General features: G+C 44.2%; 1 long non-coding RNA gene across 1 annotated transcript; it reads right to left on the reverse strand.

Moving 5' to 3' along the window:
- Positions 1 to 7,740: 7,740 nt before the first annotated feature.
- Positions 7,741 to 12,027, reverse strand: LOC138148783 (uncharacterized). Its single transcript, XR_011165178.1, has 2 exons — positions 9,025 to 12,027; positions 7,741 to 7,988 (listed from the first exon to the last, which is right to left on the reverse strand). It is a non-coding gene; the product is annotated as an uncharacterized lncRNA (long non-coding RNA).
- Positions 12,028 to 22,523: the final 10,496 nt, after the last annotated feature.

Genomic DNA, 22,523 nt, shown 5'->3' on the forward strand with positions numbered 1-22,523 from the left:
CATCCTCCAGAAGCCTACTGTCATGACTCACACATGAAACAATAGCGAACAATGTAAAATAATTCGTAGCAGGGACTAGGGCAAGAAAGAAAGGATGCCTGTGGGCTGGAGACATCAGGGAACCTTGAAGGATGAGTATGATTCAGGTAAGTGGGGAAGGGTGGGGCCAAATTTCAGCTTGGGGTACCAGTGGGGGCCAGCAAAGGCGGGAAGGTAAACGGGAGCTTTAATTGAAGCAGTTGGATAAATTCACGAAATTTTCTTTCTCTAGCACATTTTATAAATGAGGAAATTGAGGCAAACAGGGTTGAATGACTTGCCCAGGATCACACAGTTAATAAGTGTCTGAGGTTGGATTTGAACTCAAGAGGATGAGTCTTCCTAACTCCAGGCCCTCACTGTAACCACTGAGCCACCTGGCTACCCTTTCATCATCATCATTATTATTATTATTTAGTGATAAATTCACTGAATAAATATATGTGTGGGAGTAGTGAGGAGAGTCTTGGCTGATATTATTTCCATTTTGCTTCTTGGGGAAAGGTATTTTTTTCTCTTGCATCTTCTCAAGCCTAGCCTGGAATTTTGTCATGGTAGGCCTCTGCTGAATGAAATGAATGAATGGTGTGATACAAGATAAGGTCAGAGCGGTGTATTGAGGCTAGGGCCTTGAATACCAGACTAGGTCAGAGTCTGGGTTTTTACCTCCAATTCAATAATTGTATTGATTATATTACTAGATAGTATATTATATATAATGTATCACAATATTTTACTTGTATATTACATATATTATGTAATGTAATATAATGTATATATTCATATACATCACATTAAATGATATTTTATCTTTGAGATACATATATAATTAACTATATTAATATATAAAAGTCATTAGACTAGAATAAAAAAAGAATGAAACCCTCTCTGCCCTCAATAAGCTTACATTCTATTGGAGGAAAATAATGCGTATACTAATGAATATAAAACAAAGAGTTTCTTCCCCCCACCCTCCTCACTCCTCTCAGTTGTTGTGGGAATGGGAAAGGGTTCAAGGAGAGATGACAGAAGGGTGGAACAAGGATAAGAAGGGAGCGCATGGGCGAAAGAGTGTTGAGTCTAGGTAACAGTTAACAGGTGGCATCAGATTGTGGAAAGCCTCATATGTTAGGCTACAGAGGTTGTGTTTTAACTCAGAGGCAATGAGGAGTCATTGAAAGTTTCTGAGCTGGGGAGTAACACCACCAAAATACTCATGCTTGAATAAAAGATCATTTTGGCAGCTGGGTGGAGGACACATTATTAGATGATGGAGTCTTCTTGGGCAAGGGAGTGCCATGATCCAGGCTTTAGAAAGATTCTCCACGTGCTCATAAAGTGAGAGCCAGGTGTTAGGAAGTGGCCTTACCTTTTCCTCTGGGGAAGCAGTCAGGAATTTGAGATTCCCCTGCCTGAGGCCAAGAGTGCCTATAGACAACATAAATGATACTATGGTTCAGGTGGCACAGGAAACATCAAACTGACTGGAACAGGGCTGAGAATTAGCCAAGACATGTGGATTTTCCTTCCAATCATGTTAACAGAAAACTAGGATTTTATGATTGAAAACACAGCTGACAATCAGGTTCCTCTGCTCTCTCTACAATGTAAAGGCCATGGCTTGAGTGACCCCTAAGGAAACATCCAATCTAGAAGGTACCTCAGATGTCTAGTGCACCTCCCCCATGTTACTTACTGATAAGGAAACTGAGGGTCTACGTGGATAAAATGTTTCTATCAGAGTTACTCAGTCAGTAAGTTATTCAGCTCTTATGGCTCCAAAGCCAGGATTCCCATCAAGTTCCACACATCCCACTCCGGGTTTGGACAACAGAACAGGATTTCTAAGAGCACTTCACCTACATAAAAAGAAAAAACCAACACTCCCCCCCAAAGAAAATTGGACAGCCATGCTCACACCTGTCTGGTCTCATCCACCTTCTGCCCTTTCTCAGGATGGGTAAAGAGGCGGTACGCTTGTCGAAAGAGTTATCCAAATTGTCTCTTTTTCTAATTCTCGCTCACTGGTCATCCATTCCATCTTGGGGTTTCCACTTTGACAATGAGATGCTTTTCGTTTACACTCACAGGAGCCTTATACAGACACTGTCCATCTCCTGACATACCGACACTCAATCTGGGTCCTCGATCACAAGGTGTTCCACCCTCCCCCCCAGCCAAAATGGAACAAAACTGCCATTATCTGGGGCATCGGGCCTGTTCCAGAACTCAAGGTGAGCTTAACCCATTTATTCTTCCCTCACAGTGGAAGGAGTCAAAGGACCCTGGTTCAAATTCCAGCTATTTGATGTTGGAAGGTCACTTCCCCTCTCTAAGCCTTAGTTTCCTCAAGTAGAAAATGAAGGGGCTGGAAGAAGCCTTTAGATTCTAAATCAATGATCTGGTCATCCAGAGAGAACTTGTGAGTTAGTCTAGAGCAAGTTTCTTCACCCCCCCCCCCCCACTCCCCTCAGTTGAATGCCAGAGGGCTCAGATCACTGTTTCTATGACCCCTTAGCCTCACCATACACAGCAAGTCAAGAAATGTAAGTCACTGGGCAGGTTTTCTCACTTCTGCCTGACCTCCACCCCTACCCTGGCCCCCAGCCCTCATTCCACCTGAGGAAATACAGGTACTTCAGAGTCTTTTAGCCTCTGCTAAAGCCTAGAAAAGAGGAAACTATTTTTTTGTTTTGTTTTTTTAAAGAGAAAATGAAAGGCAGCAGGTGATAATCTATGGCATTCCTTCAGCTCTTCCCCTGTCTCAACTCCGAGGGAGATTGTATACTGACCGTAAATTCTAAATTTCAAAGGAAAGGAGTCTTCAGCATGGGCTGGAGTCATTTTTAAGAATGGGATGGCGTCAGGCCTGAAGTTAGGAGGACCTAAGTTCAAATCCGATGTCAGACACTGATTAACTGTGTGACCCTAGGCAAGCCACTTAACCCCAATAGGAAGAGGAAAAGAAAGGAGGAGGAAGAGGAGGAGAAGGAGAAGAAGAAGGAGGAGAAGAGGAAGAAGAAGAAAAGGAAGGAAGGAAGGAAGGAAGGAAGGAAGGAAGGAAGGAAGGAAGGAAGGAAGGAAGGAAGGAAGGAAGGAAAGAGAGAGAGAGAGAAAGAGAGAGAGAAAGAAAGAAAGAAAGAAAGAAAGAAAGAAAGAAAGAAAGAAAGAAAGAAAGAAAGAGAAAGAAGTAGATGCTGGATGGGGGGAGGGACAGACCCTAGGGCAGAGATCAGCCTAGAGTGGGCATCCCAGCTCCTAACTCACTGCTGGAGACATGCACCATTAGCTGGCAGGGTCATTGAGAATGAATCTAATAACTCCTACTTAGCCTTTTCTTGTGTTTTAATTAGGAAGGCCAGGGCATTCTTACCCATTGGCACCTCCCCACCCAGCAGTAAACAGCTCCTTGGCTTGTCACTGTCACTGCTGAGTTAAATTCTCTCTCTGAAGCTGGGAGGAATGAGAGGCCTGAAGCAGCCCAGGATGGAGGTGGAAACTGGGTTTGATATTTCTTGGGAAATATCAGATCCAAAGGGGTCACTGCTCTAATCCCTTACCCCTCTAAGAGGAGAAACCCGAAAGAAAAGTCTGCCAGGCCCTTTCCTAGGATACACTTATAACCACTGGTTACAGAGAAGGACATCCCTGGAAACCTTCCCTGATAACTCAAAGTAACCCACAGTCAAGCAACACCTAAATGCACCCAGGTGACTCTCCTCTCTGGGTAGAGATGCTAAAGCGTTATCTAATACTCTTATAAAATGTTAGATGGCAGGGGTAGACAATGTGAGTTTGTCAGCATGGGAGAATTTTGTTGGAGCCCAGCTTGCTTCTCACTGACCAAAAGCCTCTGACCATAGTGATAAAGATGTTCAAAGCCATTTCAGCTCCTTAGGGGACCCAGGCTGAGAGACAGGAAATTTGAGTTTTTGTTCTGATTTTGACACACACACACACAACTCAAAGGAGATAATATTCTTGAGGGTGTCTCCAAAGTCCTAGTGCAATTTTAAGCTTTAATGGTTTAGAACTGCAGTAACACATTTGGGACACCTTGTTTAAAGTGTTTTGCCAAACTTAAGGTATTATATAAGTATCTGTTATTTTTTAGTAGATTTTGTTATTAAGTATATTTAGTAGATTTTAGCAGATCAGTCACTGATGTTTGGGGCTTGGGGTTCACACCTGAACAGAAATAATATTACAGGAAGTTAAGTCAAGTGCCAGATAGTGGGGTTCAGAGGGTATTTGCTATTGGAGGTCAGAGGAATGTATCAGTACGAAATGGAAGTAGCCAAGGAGAGCTTCAGAGAGGAATGGGACCCTGAACTCAGTACTAGATGTGGGCAGGCTGACAAAAGATGGGTGGACAGTGCAGATCAAAATGAGCATGGAGTGGATAGGGTGGGGGCGGTGAGGAGACAAGTTTTGGTTCATCAGAGGAAATATGCAGAGGGCAGAAGATGATGACAGAAGGTCTCCAATGACAGGCTGAGGAATTTGCACTGGAACCTGAGAGAACTGGGCTTTGTGATTGTAAATTATTTTTAAATGAAATAGTAGATGGGAAAGTAGTTAGGGTCAGGGGAGGGATGAGAGTCAAGAAGAAGAAGTGACAGGGGTTATGTCACTGATTTCAGTTAGAACAGGCCTGCCTGGCCCACATAGAGCAGCCCTAAATAAGGGAGGATAGCTCTGGCCATATCAAGAGGAAAGCTAGGGCTGTCTGAGACCACTTCCATGCCCCCTTCCCACTTTCCTTCCTACTGGCCCTGCCAGTAGCTCCCCCACACCCAGAAGGGGTTAAGCCAGGCTGGAATGGGAGGCAGTAACAGTCGTACTGTCAAGAGGCTGTTTGTGGCTGGGGAGGGGGAACACACCAAATGGGGTTTACATTTTCCCTTCTTTTCCCTTCTTGTGGCCAGGCCAGAGCTCTGGTTACCCGTTGTGGTTTCCAGCCTGCAGGCAGCTCCCCAGCGTTACATAAGGTTCCTGACACAATCATTCTTTAAAACACACATAAACATAACACACACAACCACTCGGTCACAGACATCTTTGCTGCTTATCTTTGTTTCTGTTAAGTGTTTTTTTTTCCACTTTAAAAACAGGTGGGGGGCCTCCCCCACCCACCCAGTCTCCCAGCTTTGGGGAAGGCAAAAGAAACCTCAGTCCCTCCCCCACAACAGGCCCTGTTCTGTGGCTCTCTGGGCCTCAGAGGACCGAGTGTATCTGAGGATGTTGATTCAACTGGTTTTTCAATGGGTCTTAGGGCAGCCTTGAAGAGAGATTCCCAGCCTGCCAATGGCCCTACTAACCAGTAAGGATTGTGATGCTGGTGTCCTATGAAGAGCAATTTTACCCTCCTCATTTCCCAAGCCCCCTCCCCCATCCTTCCTCTCTTCCTTTCCCCTTTCAGGCAGATAAGATCTCCTTCAGCTCTGGTATATACAGAGCATAGAAATCCCAGGAAGAGCCAGGGCCTGGGGGGAGGCCTGGTTATTTCAGCTGTTCTTCCTGGTTTCCTTTAGGCCCAGGGTGGGCCCATTCTACCTCCCAGAATACCTGGAAGGCAATGGAAGAAGTACCTGTCAGGGGCCCAAGAGCTCAGGATTAAAGAAGTGATTGATCTTGTTGGGCAAATAGTAGGTTGCTGGAGAAATGGAGATTGATTGACTGGGTGGGGCAAATTTAGCCCTTGGTAAAATTGTCAAGTCAGCAAAATGTGCCTCTGGTTCCCACTGACCTCCCTTTCTAGAATTATCCCCCTCCCTGCCCACCCTGGATACCACTTGCCTGGGCAGCCAACAAGCATTTATTAAGCCTTTACTTTGTTGTTGTTCCGTCATTTCAGTTGTGTCTACTCTACATGACCCCACTTGAGGTTTTCTTGGCAAAGATACAGGAGTGCTATACCGTTTCTTTCTCCAGTTCATTTAACAAATGAGGAAACTGAGGCAATTAGGGTTAAATGATTTGCCCAGGGTCACACAGCAAGTGTCTGAGGCTGGATTTGAACTCAGGTCTTCCTGACTCCAGGCCTGGTTCTCTATCCACTTCTCCACCCAGCTTTATTTACTTATGAAGCATTTATTAAGCATTATGCTAAATCCTGGGGATATAGAGGAAGGTCAAAAGGCCAAAACACAAAAGCAGTCTCTGCCCTCAGAGAGCTTAAATACCAATAGAAGAAGCAATATGTAAACAAGCAGGAGGCCTAAGCGGTACCTGGGGGGCTGAAGGGGCCACAGCGAAGGAAGGCCTCCTTCAGGAGGCGATGTGGCAGCTGAGTCTCCAAAGAAGCCAAGAAAGGAAGAGGGACATCATTCCAAATATGGTGGACTCATAGCCAGCGCTTCCTCAGTGAAGCCCTGCTAGGTGCCCCAGGCCACTCTAATCTCTCTCTCCTCTGATTTTCTGACACCAAAGTAAGATCTTAATAAATGCCTGGCACTTGGCTATATATGTGGAAATATATAGCAATGTATATTTGTATATTGTGTATATATGCATCTGTTTATATTGTATAGATATCTAAGTTTATATAAACCCATATGTATGTATGTGTTCATATACATATATGTAGACACCCCTCTGAAACAGAGCTAATACAACACATGCATGTGCTGTTATAATATATATATATATATACATACATAAATGTGTGTGTGTGTTTCGTAGCTATGACTCTTGTCTGCCAAACTCTAAAGGGCAAAGACACAGGAAGGAGTTGGATGATGGAATGTCATGTTCAAGGAACAAGTAGGTGGTGTTGTGTATTGAACTTGGAGTCAAGAAGACATGAGTTTGAATCTTGTCTTAGTATTCGTGTGACACTGGACCAGTCATTTAACCACTCTCAGTCTCAGTTACCTTATCTGTAAAGCAGGGACCATCTCCCAGGATTTTGTGACCCTTAAATGAGATAATACTCGGAAGGTACTTTGCAAGCCTTAAAGAGTTATATAAATGTTAGCTGTTATCACTATCATCACTCCAATGCAATAGAGTGCATGAAGAGAAGTGTGAGGAAAACTGGAAAAGTAGGAAAAGACAGGTTGTGAAGAGCTTTGAATGCCAAATGGAAAATCTTCTATCTCTTGGAGACAAGAGGGAGCCAGTGGAGTTTATTGAGGGTAGGGGGTAACATGGTCAGACATATGCTTTAGGGAAATCATTCTGGCAGCTTCAGGGAAGATGAACTGGCATGAGGGAAATGAGGCCAGGAGACCAGGTGGAAGGCTCATTTCTAGTAGAAACTTGCTCTTATCCAACCAAAGCCCAGATCTTTTGCCTGGCATTGAAGATCACCCCCCCACCAAACTTCCACCTGTGCTCCCTTTCCAGGCCCGAAACCCTTTTCAAGTCCGGCCACCCTCTCCCTCTCTGCTGCCCAGAGTGTGCTCATTCCTCCCTTCAAGTCCTTGTTTGTAGTACTGTATGTTCAACTTGGCATGTTCCCCCTCCCCTCCTACATGTCTCCCTATCCTGCCTAGCTTCTGCTCTCCCTCCTTGAGGAAGGTTCCCGGACTCCTTGATCACTTACTCCCTTCTCCAAATTCCTATGCAACTTCCTGGACATCTAACTCATAGAAGACCACTTGTGTTGTGACTATTTTTATCTCCTTGGGTAGAATGCATAAGCTTCAAGAAGGTGGGTGAATGGGTGTGAAATATTACATAAATCTTCAGACTTGGTGAGTGGGTTGGTTAGTTTTTTTGAACTGCTTTTTCTTTTCTTTATTTCAGGAAAAGGTTCTCTGGATAGGGGAAGGAAAGAGATACTGGAATTTAAGAAACTGTATAAACAAAAGTCAGGCAGCTATATGGTGCAGGATCGCTGGACCTCAAGTCAGGAAGAACTGGGTTCAAATTTGGCCTCAGGCACTTACTAGGTGTTCCATCCTGGGCAAATCACTTCATCCTGTTTGCCTCAGTTTCCTCACCTGTAAAAAGAGTTGGAGAAGGAAATAGCAAACCATTCCAGTATTTGACACAAAAATCCCAAATGGGGTCATGAAGAGTCAGACAAGACTAAACAAAAACAACAAAATATACCCCCAAAATTGTGTTGGTTTTTTTTTTAAAGTTCCCACGGGATAGGGTTTTTTCTTCTCATATCTCCACAGTGTCCAAAACAGATCTGGGCGGAGTTGGGGACTTAGGTGTACAGAAAAGACTTGTTGAATTGATCAAATATCATAGCTTTAGAACTGGAAGGAACCCTAAAGGTCCTCTAGTCTGAAAACTGAGGCCCAGATTTGTAAGGATACTTGCTCAGGGTCAACAGAGGTAGTAAGTGACTGAAAAAAAGGATCTTTATAAACCTTTAATTAACGAGGATTTAAGGTATTTTTCCCTCCTAGGGTTATTAGGATTTCAGTAGGAGATTCTTAAAGACCTTGTGAAACCCTAATGGTAACAATGTAAGACCCAAAGATACTATAATAATAGCTAGCATATATATATTTTTATATATATATATATATGTATATGTATATATATATATATATATATATATATATATATATATATATATTACCTACCTGTGTGCTGAGCACTGTGTTAAGCACTTTACAATTATCTCATTTGATCCTCACAAAAGCCCTGGGAGGTAGGGGCTATTATTATCCCCTTTTTCCATTTGAGGAAACTGAGGCAAAGGTCAAGGGACTTGCCCAGGGTCACAAAGTTCCTAAGTGTCTGAGCTCCAATTTGAACTCTGGGCTCAGCCCTCTATCCACTGTATCACCTATATATCTTGCCTCTAATGGTGGGGCTGTAGGGGTACCATGGCAAGTAAGTGGTGGAAATACCTTTGTAACGTCTCTCAAATCATGGGCCCTTAGCCTACTTAGGAGTAATGAACGGAGCAGTCCAATCCTTGGAGACAGGAAAGAAAGTACTCTAAACCAGTTTCTGAGCATGAACGTTTAATGAGAGCCTACTATGTGTTAGGCGAAAGAAAAAAACAGTTCTTACCCTCAAGGAATTAATGTTCCACTCGGCAGGGGGAGTGGCTAACTGAAGTTGTGTTGTCATTCCACATTCTCCAGGGCTCTGTGGCTCCTCCAGCACTTCCCACCAACCCTGGCCTCATCCTTGCCCAACACAACACAGGCACAATACCTTTGGCTGTGCACCAGGCAGACTGATATTGGGCCCTCCCAGCCCAGAGGAATTTGAAAGTGTTGATATTTATAGAGTTTTATAAACTAGACTTATCAGGCACATCTCACACTTAGGGGAATATGTGTTCCCAGAGTCGTTGCTGCTTTTCTTTTTTGCCTAATATTTATGGAGGAGATAAAGGGAAATCCCCAGAAGGCCCCTCCTCCCCCCTCCTTCCTCTCACTTCAGAAATGGGGAGAGGTTACATACACACACCTGGCCTGTTCCCCAAGCATACTGCCTGGGTATTGAAGAAGGCCCTGCCTTCTTCCCACCCTAGGAACCCAACCATCCACTTCAGCCTTCAAAGGTCTCTGCCAATCAACCTGAGGCAAAAAATTCTTCCAATTATTTTCTGTAATATCTGTTGGCACCTCCCCAGCGAGCAAGCACAAAAAGGAAAAACAGCCTCATAGAATGTTAGAAGTGGAAGGGGACCCTAGAGATCCTCAAAAGACCAGAGATTAAATGACTTGTCAGTGGCCACCCAGCTAGTAAACTTTGGAGCCAGGGCTCACACAAGGCCTTATGATGGCAAGCCCAGGACACTTTCTACAACACAGTCCAGCTGCCATGGGAGAAATAAATTCTTCTTGTGGGATAAGGGAGCCTGGAAGTAGGAGTCAGGAATCACACAATGTTGGAATTGGAAAAAGGCCTTAGAACATAGGGCCATCGGGCTCTCCACTCACACTGCTTAGAGGCTCACTACCTCTGGGGACTGAGTGTCTAAAATGGCTTAGAGATCCTCAAGGCAGAAGAGACCCCTTGGGTAAGGCATACCTGCATCTATACAATACAAAGTGAAACTGGGGAGAAAGGATACTATTCAGGTATTGTCTTCATGTAGAGACAGAAAGACAATTATTTAGTCCCCAAAGTAGTTTTTTAAATGGTAACTACCAGGGCCATTTCCAAGGATCCTAAGAGGCCCATAATGGCCAACTCTTCCCCCCATCGCCATCCCGGATGGACCTGGGGATATCCAGGCTGTATCAGACGGTCTTTAAACCCTCTAAAGAAGGAAGAATAATCCCCTGTATTTTTTTAGTTAAAAGACATTGAGACAGGTAGGAAAAGGGCTGCTTATCCCCATTTGATTGATGAGGAAACTGAGGCCCAGAGGGAAGTAGCTTACCCACTTTCACAGAAAAGTTGGTTGCAGAGCCAGGACTAGGAAGAACATGATCCTTCTGTCTCTTGGTTGATTCTCAAACCCGAGGTTCCTGTCAGCAAAGTCTCCTAGCTCTTGTATTCAGGACATGCTTCCTAACATCTTTATTACACCCTACTCCTAGAGAAACTTCGGCCCCCTCTCTCCTGATCTATCCTCAAGGAGGTAGAGCGATGGTCCAGATGTTAGAGCTTTTATTGTTGAGTAACCATGGACCTGTGAATGCAAGGGTAAAGGCACCCCTCATTCTAAGATCCAGAGGTAGTTGGGTGGCACAGTGGATGGAGTGCTGGGCCTAGAGTCAGGAAGACCTGAGTTCAAATATGACCTCAGACACTTACTAGGTATGGGAACCTGGGCAAATCACCTAACCCTATTTGCCTCAGTTTCCCCATCTGTAAGATGAACTGGAGAAGGAAATGGCCAACTACTCCAGTATCTTTGCCAAGAAAACCCCAAACAGGGGTCATGAAGAGTTGGGCCCAACTGAAAGGACTGAACAACGACAGAGTTCAAAGATCCATAATAAACACCAGGAATTTGCCAGCTAATTTATTTAATTGATCAACAGGCCTGGTAGTCATCTATTATGTGGCCATCCCTATACTATGTGGCCAGTACTATACAGGAGGGAGGCAAGATATAGTCTCTGCCCTCAGTAAATTTACAATCTAGTTAGGGACATGATTCATAATGAATATAATAATGGTTAATAGCTAACATTTGTAAAACAGAGCAAGACTAATTGAGTGTCAGTGGCACAAACACTATATACTACAAGGCCTCCAGAGAACAGGAGAGATCACAGAGACTTGGAAAGTTCCCTAAACCTAGATTATCAAGAATTGGTAGGAACTCATGAAGCCATCTATCCCAGCTCCCTTATTTTACCAGGAATAATAATAATTGCTAGCCTTTAAATAGAGCCTATTATATGCTAGGCACCGTACCCAGGATTTTTTACACACATTATCTCATTTGATCCTCACAACAACTAAGAGGGAGTTGCTATTATTAGCCCTGTTTTATAGTTGAGGAAACTGAGGCAAACAGAGGCTAAGTGACTTGCCCAGGGTCACACAGCCAGTCAGAGCCTGAAGTCACATTTGAACTCAGATCTTCCTGACTCTAGGCCTAATACTCTTTCCTCTGCACTACTTAGCTGCCTAGGTGAGAGAACTGAAATCCTGGGAATCTTTCAGTTTCTGTGACCATACTTAGTGAAGCCATGGTCTTCAGACAAAGACGGAAATAACCAAGCCAAGTCTTGCTTACCCTGGTGCACAGAGGAGCTGAGCTGGCCCTGGACAAGGGAAGACAGATTTCAATCTAAATTTGGAGGTGGTAGTGGAATTTGAAGGATTAGGATGGGAGGTGGGGATATGGGGGTGAGAGGAAAGGCATTCCAGATGTGCGGACTGATGTGAACCATAGGTAGAAGGAAGGGGCAGGCTCTATTTGTGTGAAAGCCAGGAAACTGGCCTGGCTATTGTCCAGACTCCTTCAGCACAGAGAGGCCACATCATCCATTCAGGCCCTGATCATAAACTGTCCTGGATAGGGTCCCTCAAGAGCTCAGGTGTCAGCCACTCCAGGGGAGGTAGAGAGAGAGTCCTTCACATCAGGGAGCCCAGGCCTCAGGACAGACCTGCCAACTGGTCCAGCCCTGGAGTTCTACTGGACATTGGCTAGGATTTTTCTCCATGTGTCTCAGTCTTAGCAGCTCCTCGTAGCTCAAGGCCCCCACATCCAACATTCCCAGGCCTGCCAAATGGCCTAGAAGAAGCAAAGAAGTCAAAGTCTATTAAGCCACTTGTGGGTCTTTGAAATCACCATAAGAATTCTAACACAGTGCCAGGCACACCAGACTCACATAATAAGTGCTTGATGATTCACTGGTTGATATTCATACTCTTCCCTTAAAGCAAGGGGGAAAATTATAAAAGATAACATCTACAGTTAGGGTGGAAGGATTGAAGATCATTAAGGTAGGCCCCGCCTTCCTTTATCCCCAGACACCCCAGTCCTTCCGGCATTGGAGGAACCCATTGACACGGAGGTGTTAGAGACTGAAAGTGTTACCCTTCCCTGAGGGATTTACATTTTAAAAGAGGTGCTTGCAGACTACTATGCTAAATCCTAAGGAATGTTGGTAATGGTGGGATTTCGGGGGGACCTGCAGAGGGGAATGGGAGAGAGAAATTTCTGGCCAAAGAGGAGAGGACATGAGCCAGATGGAAGGAAGTATCCAGTGGAGGTGAGAGTATATTTAAGAGTATATGCAGAGAATGGCTCTATATGCTGATTGTCAAAAGTGGAAGGGACCTCGGAGATCATTTTATTCCAAGCCCTTCTTTTGTAGCTATCTATGCCTCAGAGCGGCTTGCCCAAAGCCACCCCGCAACAAAACTGGGTCTAACCAGAGTCCAGATCTGAATGTGACCTGGAACCTATGCCCTGCTCTTGGACTGCCGCTTTCCTTATTTCTGGACAGATTTAATACTCCCTGCCCCCTTCTGCCCTTGCCCAGTTTTCGTTTCTCATTGGTCCTGTCTCTCACCCTCAGTTTTTCCTAAATACATCTTTGAGCATCAACTCACAGTCCAGATGAGACCTCCTCTCCTTGGCCACTGATTCTGGCTTTAGGTAACGCCCCCCACCCACCCACCTACCTATCTGTCTCTGGTGTAAAAGAAAAAGACCTGAGATGTTCCAGGGTCCAGATTTCTGTCTCCAGGAAGGCAGTTGCGTGGAATGAGAGGTTGTTATGTTCAGTTGTGTCCATCTCTTTGACTTCATTTAGGGTTTTCTTGGCAGATACTGGGGTGGTTTGCTATTTCCTTCTCCAGCTCATTTTACAGATGAGGAACAGAAGCAAACAGGGTTAAGTGACTTGCCCTGGGTCACACAGCTAGTAAGTATCTGAGGTCCCATTTGAACTCAGGTCTTCTCTACTCTAGGCTGGGTACTCTATCTATTGCTGGGTTCAAATCCTAGCTCTGCTACTTGCTACCTGTGTAACTCTGAGCAAATAAAGTCCTTTCTCTAGGCCTCAGTTTCCTCATCTTTAAAACGAAGGACGTTCCACTAGAGGATTGTTAAAGTCTCCTTAAATCTATAATCCCTGTGTCTTCCAGCTCAAGGATTCCTCCATTCCATTTTCAATAGGTACCATTTAGGCCTGGATGAGAGATGAGTCCTTAATTCTAGTACATATGTGCCTTCTCCCTTCCATCCTTCCCAATGCCCCGTGGTTCAAATGGCAATCCCAAAGTACCTTCTAGCTCTAAAATGGGTGATTTTATGGTCCAATGGCTTGGCTTGGTGCTGGCTGGAGATTGGGTTCATCCAGTCCCTTCAAGACAATACACATTTATTAAGAGACAAAGATGTGCAAGGCCTCTAATTGAAAAATACTTCTTGCCCTCAGACAGCTCACTGAGGAAAAACATGTAAACTTTTGGGTAACACCTGAGAGGAGAAAGATTCTGTCCAAGGATGTCACAAGACATGTGAACTAACCACAACCCTGGATCTTGGCAGAGCTGGGTTTTCCCTAAACACCAAGTTGCCTCCTGAAACAAAAAGACAAAGCCCTACAGGATTTTTTTTTACCCTCCATGCCCATCCCACCAATCCTTCAAGGCTTCCTCAGGCTGTTGGTTGTCTTGCCATAGTAGGCCTACCTGGGACTACTGTATCCTCCCAGACTTCCCTCTCCCATACAAAACCCTTAATTACACACAGTCTTTATTATTCATTCTCCCATTGTTGTCCCCAGGAAGTTTCCTCACCAGGTTTGGACTAGAGGATCCCAAAGGAAGGAATTGCCTTCTTCCAGCATTCTAGGATTTTCCTGTCAGGCAGTGCTCAGTAATTGTTGGTGTTGATTGACTGCCATTTTTCTTTTGTACCCACTTCTAAGCCTTCTAGTTCTTTGCCCCTTTTTCTTTGCAAACTCCTCAACACCAGACCCTCCTGCCACCCCATACTCAGGGCCTTCATACTGTCTTTCCTCCCTTCTCAAAAAAATTCTCCCAGAAAATGTTCAGATAAACTCATTTACACTGAGGTGCCAATGTCTGATAATAGATTAAACTCCCGTGAATAATCTGGGGATTTGCATTTTAACAGTGATCAAAATTGGTTGGGATTAGAAGGCTAAAGTTATGGAAAGTTCCAGCCTACTGCTCACTCCTGTCCCAAGAAACTTGTTCCTGTGTATATTGTTCTGGGTTATGAAAGGGCGATGTGGCATAGGTCTGAGCTGGTAGGATCCCGGCTCCCTAGTTTGCTTCTTGGGAGATTTGGGGCAACATTGATCACTGACACGTTGTTTTAAAGTTGACAAAGCGCCTCACATACTCTCATCTGGGTCTCTCAACAGCTCTGAAAAAGAGGTACTTTTTTCTTTTTGTTGGTGTCCTGGGCTTTCATTGGCATGGGGAACTGCTGGGAAGGGAACTCCTTCTTCCAATCCAAATCAATACATGCTCTGTACATGTCAGACAGAAGTAGGCCTTGAACTCAGATCTCCTTGACCTTAATTCCAGTTCAATATCCACACTCCATGTTGCTTCTCATTACATATAGAGTAGGAAGGAAGGAATATAAATTTACATAGTCCCTACTATGCGCCATGAAGCTAAGCACTTTTATAAGTATTATCTCATTTGATCTTCACAACAACCCTGGGAGGGAGGTGCTGTTATCCCTATTTTACAGTTAAGGATACTGAAGCAGAGGTTAAGTAACTTGCCCAAAGTCACACACATAAGTAAAGTGTTTGAGATCAGATTTAAACTTGGGTCTTCCTGACTCCAGGCCCAGCACTCTATCTATCCACTGTGCCACCTTGTTGCCTTAAAACACTTTATGTATGTGATCTCATTTGGTTGACTCTATTAAAACTGAGTAGCTGCAGACTGCACTAAATCTGTTGGGACACCCCGGATTATTCCCCATTTTACCCACGAGGAAGCTGAGGCTTGGAGAGGTCAAGTCACATCGCTAATAAGTGTCAGCACTCAAAGCCCAGGTCTCTGTAATCTCTAGGTCTATCCATTTCCTCATGCTACTTCTCAACTGACTTTCCCTTTTTGGGGCCTCGCTGGTTCGATGAGATGGTTGGATCAGATAATAGATAGGCTTATAGTTTTGGAAGGGACTTTACATCAATAAATTCAAAGACCCCAGCTGCCAACAACTATTGGAAAAACCGGAAAATAGTCTGGCAGAAACTAGACACAGAGTCCACAGACCATCTTGTCACCTACCAAGAGAAACCCCAAATGGATACAAGTCCTAGACCGTGAAATGTGGCATCATAAACAAATTAGAGGAACAAGGGAGAAATTACCTTTCAGGCCGATGGATAAGTGAGAAGTTCATAAAAGGGACTTCATAGGCCATCTGGTCCAACCCCCTCCTTTCACAAATGAGGAAACCGAGGCAGCCAAGGGATGTGCCCAGTGTTGGGCAAGTAGTAATATATCAGAGGTGGGATATAAACCGAGGTCTTCTTACTCCACGGCCAATCAAGCTCTCTCCACCAAACCACACCGTGTCCCTGATCACCCTACGATGTCTTCCAACTCTAAACCCTGTAGCTGGTACAAATAGAAAGTAGAATTAAGAATAACTAGCATACAAAGAAGAACACTGAATTTGGAATCAGAGTACCTGGATTTAGACTTTCCATCTTTCCTTTTTTTTTTTTTCTTTTTGGAGGGGAGAAGGTAGGGCAATTGGAGTTAAGTGACTTACCCAAGGTCACATGGCTAGTTTTGTTGTGTCTGAGGATTGGATTTGAACTCAGGTCCTCCTGACTCCAGGGCCCATGCTCTGTCCACTGTGCCACCTAGCTGCCCCTGATCCTAAGGCTTTTTAAAGGAATCTTATGGAATGAACATCTTTCATCCTCTGAAATAGCCACAGAGGGTTGCCCTTTCACTAACATCCTTCCAGCTCAAGTCTGGGGCTCACCTCACTTCCAGAGATTGAACTTTCACTCCTCAGAGCCCCGATAGCACAGAATGAAGAATGCCAGGGCCTGTCTTCCTATCGCTTCACGTGTCTCAGATTTTGTTTCTTCCTGTGGTATCCCCCACAATGCTTAGCTCGGGGTTGGGTGTGCACAAACTAGACCTTCAGTAAATATTTGCTGACTAGAATAGTGACTGAAAAGACTGGCTCAGAGTTTAGATCTTTGCACTGGGTTTCTCTGCTTCCATAGGAAGTTCTGAGTTGGTACAGACATAAATGAATATTTGTTATTTAGTTGTTCTCAGTCATGTCTGACTTTGTAACCCCTTCTGGGTGTGTGTGTGTGTGTGTGTGTGTGTGTGTGTGTGCATGTGAAAGATCTAGGAGTGGTTTACCATTTCCTTTTCCAGCTCATTTTACAGATGAGGAAACTGAGGCAAACAGGTCTAAGTGACTTGCCCAGGGTCACATAGCTAATAAGTGTCTGGCACCAGACTTGAACCTAGGTTATCCTGATTCCAGATCCAGCATTCTATCCACTTCACCACCTAGCTGTCCCATAAGTGAACATGGTATAGAACAAAACTTGTTTCCATAAACCCTTAAGCCTAGAATAGTTTTGTACAATTCTTCAGTTGGCTATTCAACCTGGAATTGTAGTAGGGAAAGGAAGAAAGAAAGAGAGAAAGGAAGGGAGGAGGGGAAGGTGTGTGAAAGACAGAGAGACAGAAACAAAGAGATAGAAAGGAAGATAATAGATAAATGGGTGGACAGACAGGCAGACAGATAGATAGATAGACAGACGGACAGATGGATGCAAGGGTGTACTAGTGCCAGCCCATACAGGAAAGCTGTTTATTAAATTTTCAGTGTGAGCATTTACATCTTAGAATTCAGTAAACATTACCAATCAGGACTTGATTTATTGCTTTGTTAATTGTCTAGACTTAAGAAAGCGGTGGAGAAAATATTAATGCTGCAGATCAAGCAGAAATGTGTTGGGTACATCTTTTTCCTAGACCTGGTTGTTAAACATTTACCAGCACACCACTGGAGATGCCAGAGCATTGATTAGACACTTAGACAGTGCTGGTCACTGTGTTAGCATATCAATCCCTGGATGAATAATGATAATAGGCTTTCCTGTAGGGCTTTAAGACTTGAAAGCACTTTGCATCCATTGTCTCTCTTGAGTCCCCCAGTAACCCCACAAGGCAAGGACTATGCGTATTGTTCCCATTCTATAGATTTGGAAACTCAGAGTTTCCAATCTCAGAGAAGTGAAATGACTTGTCTTCTGTTCACACAGTAAGTTTCAGGAGTATCAGTTCAGCCTCAGTCTTCCTGGCTTCAAGTCCAGAACTTGACTGACTAACCAATTGGTGGTGGATGCTGCCACCACTAGTGTAGATTGCTACCCATCTGTACTTTGCCATCCACAGCTTACATAAATCCTTCTCCCCAGTGGGCTAGAGGGTATTGTACCCAGAAATCACGAGCAAGACCCAAGTAACAATTTAGAATTGGACCCTTTATTATACGCCATGTTGGCTGATCAGGCCACATGGCAGGCTGATGAGGTATCACCCCACCGTGCCAGGTCATGCAGCAAGGATCTCAGGTAAAGCCTCAGTTTTTAAAGGGAGGCCACGCAGCCAATGGTTAGGTATTATGTAAGCAGAAACTTGCAGAGGACAAAAACAGTGATTGGTCGGTCAGTACACACCTTGAAATTCCGGGTGGCTCACCAAGTCTCCCTGACCCAGAAGCCCACCCATCTCTGGGAAGGTGTGCTGACTGGGGAAGGGCTCACATCCGTTGGAGGAGGGTGGAAATGACGAAGCAGTCTGCTCACTTCCCTGAGGGAGGGCTTAGGTTGGGGGATAGGAAAACCAGGCACTACAAGGGAACACTTGGAAGCATAGTTTGAGGAGGTCTACACAACATCTTTTATCTTTCCCTAGCTATGTAACTGACTCCCAACACCTTTTCTGTTTTTACATCCACGACCTATTTGCCTCTGTTTCTCAGTCATTATAAGTAATGTGTTTCACTGTCCTGATACACACCAAGAGGGTCTTTCTATTGTTCTTTGGGTGACCCACAATTTTGAGTCCTCTGAGATAATGGCATTCCTTGACTCACAGATATAACACATTGGGCCTAGAAATACACAAGAAGAAGAATTGTATTTGAGAGACTGTCTAGCAATACTGAGTCTAAGTTTCTCCCTGAAATATTCGTCTTTTAAACACCAGCCTCCTTCCGGCAATGCTAGATGGCTGTCATCCATGAGTTACCACTGAGGTCTGAAACTGTTACTATTACTGTGGGTCCCCCAAAGTGTGTAGGATCTATACATGGTGAGCATAAACAGGGGTTGCAACATTTACCAACAATGACTTACATCCAAGAAGAGGGCTAAGAAATATCATCAAAGGAAGTTTAACCAGAAAAGGAAGTCAGTCAGTCATGTAGCTAGTGAGGGATAACAGATGGACAGCCCTGGGATACCCCATAAAATAAAAAAGGCTTACAGGAAGGCTCTAAGCTGTTGGGGCAGTCCACCATGGAAATCAGTGTCTTCCCATGGGCAGCAAGAGTACATTACTTCATCAGTCATTTGGTCATCCTGTTGTGTAGTACTCATCATGTTCAGGAGTGCTTGAAGACAGTTGTGATTTATTCCGTTGGTGTAATGCAAGGCAGAGGCATCATATATCCCAGGCCCGATACAGGAGGAGGTCCCAGGTGGGAAGGAAACCAGAGAGAAAGGAGGTTTCTGCAGAGACTGAGATATCCAAGTCCTAAGAAAGAACTGAGCAAGGGTTTTGGTCTCAGAAGGTATGAGGAGACCCAGAAAGATACAGAAAACTAGGGGGATGGATTATCTTGGTTTTAGGCCAAAATCCAAGCACCAACCTAGAAGAAAGATTGAATTTGCATCTGGGAGGCTATAGCAGCAAGCACCCCAGCATCCCCAGGGTGGCTGCCAACACAGGTTCTTAGATCTGCTTAACTCAAAATAGGTTAACAATCTTGCTTTAATCAATCAAACATATCATTTACCTAATTCAGGGGGAAAAGTCAGCACCCTGAACTTCAGAGTAGACAGAGGTTACAAGCAGAAATTACAAGAAGACAGAGAAACAAACAGATCAAGCAGACAGGCCTCCAACTGTCCAATGATTACATCTATACCTAGTCAGTTACCAGAGAGGGAAGCATCAACATCTGGGTTTTCAAAGTGGGGGGGCTCTCAATGGCTGCCCAGAGTCTCATCTGGTCAAATCACACTTCTCAAAGTGAACCCCAAAACAACACCTCAAATCAAGGATTATATAACCTTCTCCTGGCTCAGAGAATGTAACAACCCTCTTGACCCACTCTCCAATCACAAAGTATTTCCTGAAAAACAAGCCTCCCACCACAGGCTCCAGGTGCACTTAACCTAGGGGCAGGGAAGATCTTAAAAATTTACTTTCCTTATAATAGAGGTCTGGGAGATTGGGAGATTTTGGACCTAAGTGAGGATTGGGCCAAAGTATGGGTTCCAAAGAAAAGATTTTCCCCAGGTTGTCACATGACACGTCCCCCCATACATTCAATGCTCTAGCCAAAATGACTTATGTACTGTTCCCTCTACACAATATTCTATGTCTCATGCCTGGAATGCTGTTACTCCTCACCTCTTAGAACTTGAAGGTCCCTTTAAGACAAAGCTTAACCAGCACCTACTTCCCAGCCTTTTCTGTTTCCCCACTTGTCAGTCCCTCCTCCAAATCATTTCTGTGTTTACCTGTCCGTGAACATGATCATCCCCCAAGAAGAAGGCAAGTTCTGGGAAAATAGGCACATCTCATTTTTGTTTATTTGGATCAACAGCTCCTTGCATGTTCCTTAGTACTAAATAAATGTTTGTTGGTTGAGAACCAGAGAAAAATGGTCTATTATCTAGAGGAGATTTTGAAACAAAGTGGGGGGGGGGGGAAGAAAAAGAGGAAAGGACAATACACTAGTCAGAATTGAGAGAAAAAGGGGGGGGGGGGGAGAGGAAGAGAGGGAGAGACAAATCGAGAAAGAAAGAAGGAGAGAGGAAAGGGGAAGAGAAAAAGAGAGGAGAGGATTGGAGAGGAGAGGAGAGGAAAGGAGAGAAGAGAAGACAAGAGAAAAGAGAAGAAAAGAAAGAAACTGTTTCCTAGGGGACTGGGAGATCTGGGTCCCAGATGATTGAAAGAGAAACACACAGAGAAAGGCAGAAAGACAAGAAAAAAAAAGAGGAGAGAATGAATTAATTTCTGAAGTGATTTGAGGTCCAGAGCTGGTTCAGGGGATTAGGCAATATCAGGTCCTGGAGAAGAAGGACTGATTTATGGGGGATAGGAGATATGAGGCCTAAGAAGGAAGACAGAACTGGGGTCTGGAGCTAGGGTAATGCCAGGACAGGATCTTCAAGGGGTCAGGAAGTCAAAAGAGAGAATTAGTTTCTGAATGACTGGGGGATCAGGCCATTCTTAGAGGACAGACAGAACTGAACAATAAAGACACATATCTCGGGGATAAGAGGTGATCCAAAGTTCGAGGCCTGGATCCAGGTCCCCAAAAGGAAAGAGGACCAGAAAAAGAGAACTGGCCTCCGGAAGACTGGAAATTCCCAGACCTGAGCAGAGGCTAGGCTGAAATCTGGGTCCTAGAAGGGAGGGTAAACCAGGTTGGGAGAAATGGGAAATCAGAGCCCAAGAAGAGAGAGGAAACTGGCATCATGTCTGAGAAATAAGAAATCCTGCAAAGAGAGGAACTAGGGAAGGTTCAACAAGGAAAGGAGAACTAGGGAAAGGGAGATATGATTTCTGGGGGACTGGGAGATTCTGAGGGGGAAGGGGAACTATGTTGCGATCTGGGAGCCAAAGGAGACAGAGAAAGAAACATTATTTAGGGGAAAGAAAGCTCATGCCTAAGAAAGAAAAGGGAACAAGAGACACAACTTGGACATAGGGCAAGGGACCTGAGGCACTAAAAAACATTCTGGGCTGGAATCCATATCCCAAAAGGGAGAAGGAATTGGGAAAAAGGTTATTAAAGGCAGCATAGTATGATGGGGGAAAAAAAAAAAACCCAACATACCAACCAAAACTAGATTTTAAGTGAGAAGACCTTAGTTTCAATCCTGCCTTTGCTATTGAGTAGTTTTGTGACCTATGCAAAGAATAAGCCCCTTTTCCTTTCTTGGACTCAGTTTCCCCTTCTGAAAAATGAGGAGTTGAGCTAGACAATTTAGAAGGTCCTTTCTAGCTCTAAATCCTGTGACCTATGAGCCACTGAAGAGGATAAAGAAGTAGAGAAATCCCATGAGGAAAAAAAGGGAAGTGTGGAGGAGGTGGGGGAAGAGGGAGAAAGGCTCTATGGACACTCTCAGGACACCTATGAAATGTTGGGGGGGCATTGAGGGGTGGGAGGCAGAGTAACTGGCTATTATTACTTTTAAGAAATCTGAGAGTGACGGAACTTTAGAACTTGAAGAAATTTAAGAGATTATTAGGATTGGATATCACATAACAGAACCACTGAATCCTGGAGTGGGGAGTGACCTTGGATCAGGAAATCACCTAGTCCAGAGGTTCTTAACTTGGCATCCCTGAAGTTATTTTTTAAAATAATATTTTGATAACTGTATTCAACATAACTGGTTTCCTCTGTAATCCTATTCATTTCATTTTGTGCATTTAAAAACATTCATCTGAGAAGGTCTCCACAAGGCTTCACTGGACTGCCTGAGGGGTCCCTGACACAAAGTCCCAAAGTCCACCATTTTATAGATTGAAAGCCAGAAGGGTAAAGGACTTGGCGGTGTTCATATTGCTAGATAGATTTCAATAATAAACAAATATGCTGACTGCTTCAACTAGTTAAATTATCTGCTTTTACAAACAAGGAAACTGAGGCACATAAAGATGAATGAATTTCCCTAAGATCATACAACCGCTAGTCACTGGAAGAACTAAGACTGGAATTCATGTCCAGATTTTTTTTTAACTATACTGTATCCTAGCCTTGGTTTTCTAAAGGAACCTTCTGGGGCCTGACCTGCCCTTTGAAATTTCTCAGGCCAGTTAGAGAAGATGCTCTGTGTGGGGGAATTCCTTTTTTGGAC

This window comes from Petaurus breviceps, unplaced genomic scaffold (genome assembly GCF_028583685.1).
Source record: "Petaurus breviceps papuanus isolate PSGF00001 unplaced genomic scaffold, PetGlider_PUasm1.0 90842, whole genome shotgun sequence".
Lineage (NCBI taxonomy): Eukaryota > Metazoa > Chordata > Mammalia > Diprotodontia > Petauridae > Petaurus > Petaurus breviceps.